Raw genomic sequence first — 12,257 nt, forward strand, 5'->3', positions numbered from 1 at the left:
CTTCCCCCAGGCTTGAGTGTGTGGCTCCTGAGAATTTAAATTTTCGATCAGTGTTATCCCAATCACCAACAATGTTCTCCAATTCACCTCAGTAATGTTCATCTCACTCTTTATCCTATGCACAACCGACACCAAGAAGACCGGCGCTGGGAAATGCATTGGCAGGGGACGTAGCTGTCTCAGCTGTCTTACCCTTTGCGGAGATATCTCTCTGATCCATGAATACAGTGCTATTCTCCTTGGCTTAATTGTATGAAAATATGGATAACAGGCTGGGTGAGCAAACTGTGATGTTAAAATTGTTGTTGGAGGGTCAAATGTCAGTTGAGATGAAAGACTCTCGTATGTTAGATGCAAATGAAAAGAAAGAAAATATCCCTGAAATAAGGTCTGCCATTGTGGATACTCATATAAAGGACTTAAATTGGATTGACAATAAACTTGAGACCCTCCCATAAAAAATATCAGAAGTGATTATGTTACCAATAATGAACAAAACACAAATATCACCAGAAAAAACTACTTGTGTACCGTAAGATAGGGATTTGTTGTCAGATGAAATAACAATGCTGCAGGATAATTGTGAGGTAATTGGAGAACTAGAGGGTAAGCCCATTTTTAATATTTTCTCTAAACTGTCTGATGACAAGAAAATAGAAAATCTTGGAGTTAAAAATAAGAGTAACTTAAACACAAAGCAAAAAGGAAAGAAGGTAGCTAAGCTGAAATCTAATTCTCCATATTTTATTCATTAATTGAATCTGCCCCCTAGAACTAATCCTAGAAATATGAGGAAAAGCGGTCTTGATGAAAATTAAAAGTAATGAGATAAAGATATCGAGAAGCAAATTTATAAAGATCCTTGTGCTAGTGCTACTATCATTCCTTACCCCCACTAGATGAGTTAGTTGAGGAGGTACAAAAAGCTGTAGAAAGCCATGTTCCTGGTCAAACAATGGCCCCTACAATGCCCACTGTGTCGAATTGTAATGTGATGTCTGATAAAGTAAGTACTACTGAAAATCAATCTCTACCTGTTGTTGATGTTAATACAACTTTGGGAGAGAAAGTGCCAATGAGCAGACAAGATACTCCAGAGGAAAGTCAATCGCATTTCCTTACTTTGGAGAACAGACAAGCTAAAATACTGGAATCAGTGGCTTTATGTATGGCTAATTTAGGAAAACTCCCCACTACACCGCAGATGTATTCTAAGGATCCTTTAAGGATGTCAGTGGGTCCTTCACATATAAATCAAGTGATGCCTGACAAACCACCCTCTCATACCATCTTGAATCTGAATGACTCCCGACAGCAACTCTTGGACGCTTGTTGGACGGAACAAGTTCAAGGTGCGAATGTTGGCTTTTTGACTCAGACTGACCAAAATGCCAACCGACCTAACTATATCTATAAACCAAAACACACTAGTTGCAATCCATTAACTCATCACAGTCTAATACTACAATGTAGAGGTGGGGATTTCCCAGTTTATTTTGATTTGAATAGAGCATCTGTCCTGAATATCTTGGAAGAGATTTCTACATTACAGGACATAACAACAAATGACCTAGCACAGGTTGAGTTCATTCATCATTACGATTCCTCTGTGGTTTGACTGTGGATGGTATCTGGTGCTATAAGAAACATCATTTGGAATGGCCGCGATGACTTAAGTAGGTTAGGTTTCTTGTTAATTCACCAACCTAACTTGAATGTGAACGATAAAAAGCAGAACGAACAATAACTCTCGTTAAACATGAATAGACATTGGGTACAATCTCCATTATCGATTTCATGTATGCAATCTAATCACTATGTTTCAAGGGTGGTGTCAGTGGTGAATTCCTCTGTTAAATCCCATTAACAACCCATTGTGGAGAGTTTGGCCAGCTTCAAGTTAGCTTCTTGGAATGCTCGTGGACATTCCCATTTAATCTTCTATAACATTACTGGAAGCATACAATATAATTTTACTACAAGAAGTTTGGCTTGCCGCTCCACCAGTATGGGACAACCATACAACTCTATTAGTAGCAGCTATTATAAAGAATATAGGCAGACCATCAGCCAGGCTTATGGTTGTAACAAAAACATCTTCCAATGTTATGGTGGAACCATGGAGTTCTCCTTGTCCCTTTATCCAAGTGGTCAAAATTAAAGCCTATGGTGTTATTATTGCATGTGTAAATATATATTGGAATCATTTTGCAGTTGATGGTAACCAGTTTTTGAAGGACATGGAAATAATTGTAAACTCTTTTGCTATTGATTCCACAATTGAGTATATTATAGTTGTGGGAGATTTGAACATCCAATGTTTGCCTTCAATAAATGGAGTGTTGTCTGATTCTGCTCGGCGGTGGATGAATTTAATGGAAGAACATAATCTCCTTATGGCTAATGGAATCAATGTCATTGAGGGGGCAATGACTAATACCTGGCAGAGAGGAGTTCATTCTACAATGATAGATTACATATTTATAGATCGTAATCTATTTGCTAGGATGGATAATTTTGAGATCATAATGCAATCTGTGAGTGACCATCACATGCCTGCTGTGCAGTATTCTTTACCAATCAGAAAATCAATAGGAAGGGCAGATTACATGGATCAGCAGTTATCATGCTCCAGTAACGGAAATCGATTTACTTGGTCTTCTGAAAAGTTGCATGCCTTGATGCAAAGAATTATGTATCCCCCGGCCACTATAAAGAGGGAATGTATGTAGCCGCAATGCAGTTCTTTAAGAGCAATGGTAAAAAGGGAAAAGGTCCAGCTCTATTACATTCTCATATATATGACGAGGAATTGCAATCTTGGAAATCTGAATTGAGAGCGGATATACGAATCCTAAGAGATCTACCGATATCGGTTAGAGTGACCCAAACAAGACGACTTAAAAATAAATATAAGAACTGGGTGAAATTAAGAAGAGCTCAGATGCATCTTGCTGATGCACAAAATATGTTACGGTCACTGTTATCAAACAGTTCTGCCTTAATTTGGGGGCTAATTAAGAAAGTAACTTTACCAGCTGAAACGTTAAGGCAGATAAATGCGGTACCGGAATTTGTTTGGTCTCAATACTATTCTACCCTCTATTCTGCTACTCCATTGGCTAGACAAGTTCCTGATAGGCTGGATAATTATCAGGACAGTTTGAAAATATTAGAAGAAGATATTGTATTCTGTATATCAAAATTATCCTCCTCACTGGTTTATGGTCTGGATGGCTTGTCAAACAGGATGTTGAAGTCTCATCCACATGCATGGGCGCAAATCTTAAATATAATCTTCATGCAAACCATTGTGACTGGACATATTCCTCCTACCTGACAGAAGTCGGTAATAGTGCCTATTTATAAGAAGGGTGATAGAACCCTCCCTACGAATTACAGACCGGTGGCATTGTTAGATGCACCAGGCAAAATATTTTCCCGATTCATACTGAAAGATTTTAACAGTTAGGCGATGAGAAACAATATACATGATCCCCATCAATCATGTTTTATGCCTGGGTTAAGCACTGCGGTTAATTTGTACATGTTACACATCATAAAATATCAAGAAGAACAGAGACAACAACCTTTATATGCAGCGTTTATAGACTCCCAGGCAACATTTGACTCTGCATCAAGAGATTTACGTTATGACAAATTGGAGAAAGCAGGATGCCCACAACATTTACAGCATTAGATCCAAGAGTTCCATTTGAATACTATGATCCAAGTCAGGTTGACGCTAGGCAGCAGACTTTCAGACTCAATTAAAACGTACAGAGGCCTGAAACAGGGTTGCCTACTGGTGTCGACTTTATTTAATTTCTTTTATATCGGATGTCAGTAGGGAATTTCTTCATGCCATCTCAGATCCTCCGCGACTGATGCTGCATGCAGTCCCCTGGCTCTTCTACGTGGATGATTTAGTGCTGTTGTCGAAGACGCCACAGGGCCTGCAGGCTTTGTTGGATGAATTGGACAAGTATGTAAGAGGAAATGATCTAATCATCAATCCTTCCAAATTCAAAATTATTATTTTTGCTAATCTTCTGAAAAGAAAATGAAATAGGTTTATGTTTATGTTTATTGAATTTATATAGCGCTTTAATCCAAAGCGCTTTACAATATAACAATAGGTACTAAAGTGAGAGAAGCATATTTACAAACATGAACAGGTCATTACAACAATAAGTAGACTATTTACAAGGGGAGGAGAGGGTTGGGGGGAGGGGGAAGGAGATTGTAGGTGAAGGGAGTTACGGTGGAGAATTTGTGGTAGGGGGAGAGTGAAGGAGGGGGGAGGGGAAGGGAAGGGGGAGTGATCTGGTGTCCTCATTGCCCTTAAGTAGTATTTGTTACCAATTTAAGGTCAGAGGGGAAGGAGAGAGGATGGGGAGGGAGGAGGGGAAGGGAAGGGGGAGTGATCTGGTGTCCTCATTGCCCTTAAGTAGTATTTGTTACCAATTTAAGGTCAGAGGAGAAGGAGAGAGGATGGGGGAAAGGAGGGGGGCCAAGGGTAGGAGGGGAGGGGTAGGGAAGGGAAGTCAGGGGTAGGTAGGTGGGAGGGGAGGGTTAGGGAAGCGAAGTTTAAATGGAAGTTGCAAGGAAAAGCTATGGACATAGTACGACAATATAAATATTTGGGAATGATTGTGAATGATCAATATACAGAAGCTCCATATTACTGCGATATTAAAAGGAAAATGAAAACAGCTGCGGCTCAAGCAACCATAATTAACCAACGATATGGTACTTATTCTTTGAGCCCAGCAATAACATTTTATATTAAAAAAGCAGTACCTATTACTGTATGTGGAGCAGAGACTCGGAATTGGAAAGGACCAGTGTTTTGGACTACCATTGAGGGTTCCTATTGGAAAAAGCTCTTGAGATTACCTAAATGTGTGTCTATGTGCATTTTAAGATTTGAGTTGGGGTTAGTCTCTGTGTATACAATGCACATGTGGAGGCTGTGTGCCTTATACTGAAAGTGCCTAATGAATAACAAAGATGGATCATTACTAGAGGCACACTCTGTATATTTGACCACGACTGACCACAGGCACATGAAAACATGGAAGACAAAGGTACTCGAGTTTTTTGATGTGGCTGATGTAGATCATGATGTTTTGATAAACAATCCCAGTAAGGCCAAAAAGAAAATCTGGAACTGGGATTGGACCCATATTTGAGCCGAATGTTTGACAAGAAAACATTAGAAGGTGTATAAATCTCTTGGCAAAAAAAAAACTCCTGAATCGTATATCATACAATTCTCTTCAGCACAATATCGTGATTTATATATACGATTTAGACTTAACATTTGGCACTCAAGAGAGATTCTGGCCAAATGGAATCTAATTGATGCAACTGAAAAGAGCTGTCAGTTTTGCAAACATGTGAATAAAATAGAAACACTGATACATTTAATTACCAATTGTCCCCAACTGTTAGCACTAAAAAAGAAATATTTTGGTCGCTTTTTCACCAGATTTCTTTATGTGTCACGTGAATTTTTTTGGTATAGTCTGTATAATGCTCAATCTACTTCAATGAGAATAGCCATTGTGCATTTATTATTAGCTCTACAGTTGGACGAAGGGGATAACATACATTGTGAGAATGCAACTAAGTCCCAAGGAGACATGCCTTGCTAAAAATGTTCTGTGAATTTATAACGAGATCTATTGCCTTGCCATTGAACATGTATTAGTATAAATACTGATGATAATGATGATTGATTGAACACAAATGAATTACAAGAATGATTTTTTTTTTGTGTTTTGTTTAATTGAATTTTTATATAGAAATAATATGAAATGGTTTCTTTTTAAACATTAAGAAAATGATGATATGATATATGTTGTTGATTAGGGAAATTTGTATATAGATGATTTTAATTGTTTAATTGTTTATTGGGTGTATTTAATGAAATATATTGAAAAGTTGTTTCTACAACTAAATCAATAAAAAAAAATATGTGAATTCCTGCCCTGTCTGCACAGAAGTGAAAACCCGGCACAAGAGGCAACTTGGAGTTCTTCAACCCAATGAAGTTCCACCTTACTCCTGGCACACCAATGCCATTGGCTTCATAGTGTAACTATCACATTCCAATGGAAACACCTGTATAATGGTGGTAGTGGACGGTTTCACCAGCATAGCACACTTCATTCCATTTCCCAAGATACCCACAGCAATACAGATGGCACACAGTTTTCCGCATAATGTATACCGTCTTCATGGTTTACCTGAAAATATACTGTCTGATCACAGTTCTCCATGCAGTTCCTGCTTTTGAGTTAGTTGTGTAGACACCTCGGCATCCAGTGGGCCCTGAGCTCAGGCTAACACCCTTGAACCAACTTGCAGATGGAGCGGACGAACCAGAGACTTGAACAGTATTTATGCTGCTATGCCAATGCATCCCAGAACAATTGGTTGGACCATTTGGATACGGCTGAAGTAACATACAATAACTTTGTACATACTGCCACTGGTCTCAGTCCTTTTCAGTGTTATTCTGGACTTCATCCCAAGTTGATCCCTTTTCAACTGTCTCCACCCAGTGCTGTTCCATCTGCTGATCTTTTGTTGTCTACGATCCAAGATCAACAGTGACTGGCGGCTGGTACCCTTGGCACGTGGTCTCATGAAAACACAGGCTGACAAGAAACTCTCTCCTGAACCACCGTTTCAGGTTGGGAATCTAGTCTGGCTGCACTCTAAGAACCTGCCGGTGGATAACCTACCCACCAAGTTGGCTCCCCATTTCTTTATCCCTTTAAGATCACTAAACGCCTGTACCCTGTAGCCTTTCACGTGCAGTTGCCTTCTACTTGGCGCATTCACCCTGCATTTCATGTTTCCCCCCTGAAGCCCCACATACCTGATGTACACGGTCGAACTTACTCCCGTCCAGCTCCCTTCAAGCTGCATGGCATTCCGGAGTTTGAGGTGCAGCAGATTTGTGACTCGCGAATCCAACCGTGGGTACTCCAGTTCCTCATAGATTGGAAAGGATACCCAGCCTGTGGTCGCATTTAGGAACCACGCAGTTATGTTCTTGCCCCTCGTTTGGTTTTTGAGTTCTTTCTCCAGCACCCTTGGAAACCGGGTGCGCCAGGCCTTTCTGGGAGGGGAGATAGTGTCACGCCACTTACCGGCGTCTCCGGGACTGGCAAACACAGACATGGAGGCTCTATACCCAGTGGTGTTTCCATCGGGCTCTGGGTCTCCCAGCCTCTGGCTCTCTGGGTGCTGCCACGTTTTCTGGTCTGTGCATGCGCGGATGTCTTATGTTCGATGCTTGGGTTCCAGGCCTCGTTTCCATCCCAGCAGTGTTTCTGAGTCTCAACGCACTCTTTTCCAGATTGTGTTTGCTCTGTTTAGGAATTATCCTGAACCCTGCCTCCTTGCCAGTCCTCCCTGGCTCCTTTGCTGGCCCTGTGCTTCTTCGTTTCTCCTATTCTTCTCAGTCCTGCTCCTGAAGGGACCCCTCTGCCTGACTAACTCCTGTTCCTTCATAGCCTGGAGACTCCCTCCTTGTCATTGCCTTAGCCTCGTGCCTCTGCTTGGTGCTACATTTTCCTGGTACCTCTGCTTACCCCACCATTGGTTGGAGTACAGAGGCCTGCTACACACAACAGCTATCAGACTACTTATGAGGCCTTCCCTGTCAGTGCTTGCACTGTCCTGGCACCATGTAAATCTGAGAAGTGCCGTCCCGTGGCGTTGGGAGCTGATCCAGCAACTGCTTGTGTTTACGAGGAAGGTGTTGGGTTGGTACCCCGCATTGCTTTTCGACTACTCTAATACTGGATGTCAGACTGGCTTCCTCTACACCACAATCTCCAAGGAGAACAGGTATGCAGCACCCGTGAGACATCTTGTATAGCAACACTGAGCTTCCTTGAGGGCTTGGAACAATGGTTTATTGTATGACGTGCTATCAAAAATCCATACTCTACAGTAATTACATAATCTGAGAAATGTCTGCATATCCTTTACTGTCACTGGCTGGGGTGTGGCACGCACTGCTGCTGCCTGTTTTGGAGTTACTCTTTAACATTCACTCAAATCAACTGTCCTAAGTACGACAGCTCTTGTTGGCAATATTGTAATTTTGTTTGATCCACCTTGTACCCTTTGTCAGCCAACAATTGTAAAAGTGCTATAGAGTCTTCCCTGCACTGGTGCTCCGTGCTGCTACATACCAACAAATCATACACATATTGAATAATAGTGCTACGGACAGCGATGTTGTCCAAATCTTCATGGAGCACCCTATTAAAAATACTCAGGGACTCACAGTACTCATCAGGAAGCCTAGTATGTTGGAATCTGTTCCCAGCAAACGTAAACAAAGTGAGATACTGTGAATCAGGATGCAAGGGTAGTGAGAAAAAAAGCCTTTTTCAAGTCCACCACAGTAAAATGGGGAGCCTCAATAGGTATATTGCACAGTACTGTAGCAGGGTTCAGAACCACTGGGAACTCTGCCTGTGCAATGTCATAAAGAGGGCATAAAACTTCAATCACCCTCCAACTAGCACCTTTCCATTTCTTCACTGGATAAATTGCTGTGTTACAGGGTGTGTTTGAGTGTACTATGATGCCCTAATGTAAAAGGGCCATAATAGAGTCATAAATACCCTCCTCTGCCGCCTTCGATATACAATATTGTTTTAGTTTCAGCAACACAGCGCCAGGCTTCAAGGTGATCCGTACTGGCGTAACACCTTTCAAGAGTCCCACGTTGTGTGGATTGTTCATCCACAACTTGTTGGGAACTTGAGACAAATCTGCAGAGGTAAATGGAGGAGCAGTCCCTACTAGCAGCATGGGCCAAACTACATGTACTGTATCATTATTTCGCAGGGACACTCACTTCCATTATTATCTCTCCCTCATTTTCTCTGTTCTCAAACAACTCCTCCCCTGATGCATTTTTCATTGGTATCGTGGGGTCAAATGCCCAGACCATGCATCACTCCCCTTGGTGGTTGAAATCACCTGCTATTAAGACAATCTGGTCTATTTCCCCTAGAACGTTTTCTTTATCCAGTTCAATGATGGTGCCTGCAACTATCTCCTGAAGCTGGGCGGGCCTGAACAGAAACTCAGAGGGTACTCACCAGTATTTGTTTGCCACCTGTGGCACTGCACTGAGCAATATGGTGACACCATATAGAAACAAATCAGGGGCCACTGTTATTCCTCTTCCCACAGACTCAACATCTAATGCATGCAAGGCCAACATTACCCTCACAGCACACATACCGGGCGTGGAACACACTACACCCCTTTCTGTGAACAAGATGGTCATGTTGAGCTTGCTCAAAATGTCCCTACCCATCAATTTGATTGGAGTTGCAGTGGAATACAACAAGAGGGCCCACATCTCTCTGCCCACTATTTTGATGGGTAATTTCTTTGTGAAAGGAACCAATTGAACTGCCCCAGAGAACCCTGCATTTCCATAACCTCGCCTGACAAAGAGAATCTCCCCTCACTAATGCATGATTTAGTAGCACCTGTATCTACCATAAAAAATAAATAGTTTTTGTGTGGCAGGCCGAGGGGGTTAAATGTATGGCCACATTTCTGAATGTGAGCTGCATAGTGGCCAAAAAGTGTGTTCTACAGAACTGGAAGAGCTCTTCTCCCCCCTCATTCCAGAAGTGGTTAAACCTACTCACCTGGTCCCATAATTTTGAAGAGGAGTTCCTTAGTATGATCCCAGCTCGCTCCCGCCCTAAAGACATTTGGACTGCTTTCAACAGTTACCTGCATAGCCTGGATGAGACCTCCTCAGTGGATGATCCCTCCCAGACCTCTCATTAATGTGCTGACGCATTATGATACACTGTGATGCCTTATTCCCCACCTGTTGTTATATCATTGTCTTTTTATACCACTGTATTCATATATGCGTGTATTGAACTCACTGGTTGCTCTGATGTATGTGTATGCTACATGCCTCTGCCAACAAAAAAAAGTACAAAATAAAAAGTTTGGTTTGTTTGCTATCTCTATGCCTACCAAGGGTTGCTCTTCTGGGTCAGCAGTGACCAATAGAACTGGACACATTAAGGCTCTCTGTGGGTTGTCCTAATTGTGGTATGTGTTGGTCCCCATGCATGGGCCCCCCCGACCACAATGGCTCACTGATATTGGGACACCATACCATTCGGAACAATGTTATTGCTCGCAATGTGGGGGCCCTGTTTTTCTGCCCCTGATGTACAGCATATGGCGGCATATTACTAGATCCCGCGTCAGGTAACTGTGGAAAAGGTGGTGGGGGAGCAGGCGGGACCATAGGCATTGGTGCACCATAAGGGGCTGCTAGGGGCATCTGTCCATATGACTCACGGTATGAGACTGGACCTCCCTGAGAATAAGGATACATCTGTTTTGGGGATATGCGTATGTCTGTCTACTCCTACATTCTCAAGAAAAATGGCCCATGCATCCATACGTCCAACACTGGCCTGCTCATCCTTGCGGTCCCATTCCTCCAAAAAACCATCACCCTCCGTGTGTACCTGAAACTCCCCATCTCCCCAGTTGAAACCCACCTGCAACCCTCCTTGATATTGAGGTTGCTACCCACCTGTCCACCCATTTTATCCTCCCTACCCAGGTGCTGCATGCACGTCTACCTGGATCGCCCTAATGTCTGCTCACCCCTCCATCTGCACTGCCGCTGCAGCCCCCTCCAATGCCACCTTTGCTAACTTCTTTTGAACCAGTTTTGCTTCCTCTTGTTGCGCTCCTTGCACCGTTTCCTTCTCCTTTTCTTTCAACCGTTTACATTGATGAACAATGATAGACTCAATTTCTGCCCAACCCTTTGCCTCAATCCACAATATCTTGTTGAGTTCCTTCTGCACCTCTTTCAGGAGACCTCTTTTAACCACAAAATAGAATAATGGAATCGCTAGATCCCATGAATCCCCTGTTGTATGTGTGATGTGTATTGGGCAGGATCCTCATCATTGTTGTCATTGTTGCGCATAGTTTGTTGCATAGTTTGTTGGATAATCAACTGGAGATCAGGTGTATTTGGATATGCCCACCGCAACGCTGCCCATACTTGGGGCTTAATGTTGTTAAAATGTGCTCCGTCATGACTATCATCACCCAACTTCACACCCAGACACCCTGCTTTAACCCATATGTCATCAGTCTGATCTCCCAGTATCGACACAAACAAACCTTTCAAATCCCGTACAGCCAAAGTAGTCCCAGCTGTGTGGTTTTCAAATGCATATATCCACTTACCCACCCCATCTGTAAGGGACGAGAGTGTCTTTATGAGATTATTTTTGTCCATGTATGTCCCCGGGATGTACTGTGCCCTCCCTGGGCCCTTGTGAAACAATGGGAACTGTGCCCCTACCGTCTTTCCAGCATTCTTCTTTCCCAACACCGATCTCTTAGCTACTGCCATTCGTCCACACCTATTATGCAACCTAGGTCCCCACAGACTTTCTACTCATGGGGATATTACGGGTGGCTGCTCGGCTTCTTCCAATTCGTCCACCGTATGCCACTCTTCTTCTTCTTCGTGTGTATGATCGTATTCCTCCTCTGACCTTGCCATCGCATAATCCTCACCCCCTCTCGCCTCCTTCTATCTTCACGTTAATTTTGTACATGCAAGAAGGGTAATAGACAAGACCCCTCAAATTATAGACTGATTGCCCTTCTTGATACACCGGGCAAGATCTTTGCCCGGTTGATTCTCAGAGACTTGTGGGCATGGATAGAAACCTCTGGTAATGCCGATGTATTCCAAACCGGATTTGTTGCAGGAAAAGGCACGGCAATAAATACTACAGCAATCAATGCGATTAAAGCTAAGTGTGACTGCCTTAATCAGCCCTTGTTTTTAGCTTTCGTGGATTTTAAAGAGGCCTTTGATTCAATCGATAGACATCTTTTAATTAGTAAATTGATTAAAATGGGCTGCCCCGGTTCACTAATTAAACTGATTGCGCTTCTCCATACAAATACTGCAATTCAGATAAGAACTACTTTAGCTGGGCATCTAACTACTAAAATTCCGACAGCAAGAGGTCTGAAACAGGGCTGTATTCTGGCGGCCACTATTTTTAACCTGTTTATACTGGACATGGGCAAGAATTTTATTGATATCAACTCAGATGCTCCAAAACTCGGGTCTCATCAAATTGCATGGTTATTATATGCGGATGATCTTATTTTAATCTCTAAAACGCCGTCAG

The sequence above is a fragment of the Ambystoma mexicanum genome, chromosome 7p, assembly GCF_040938575.1.
Source record: "Ambystoma mexicanum isolate Mex_15411 chromosome 7p, UKY_AmexF1_1, whole genome shotgun sequence".
NCBI classification, from domain to species: domain Eukaryota; kingdom Metazoa; phylum Chordata; class Amphibia; order Caudata; family Ambystomatidae; genus Ambystoma; species Ambystoma mexicanum.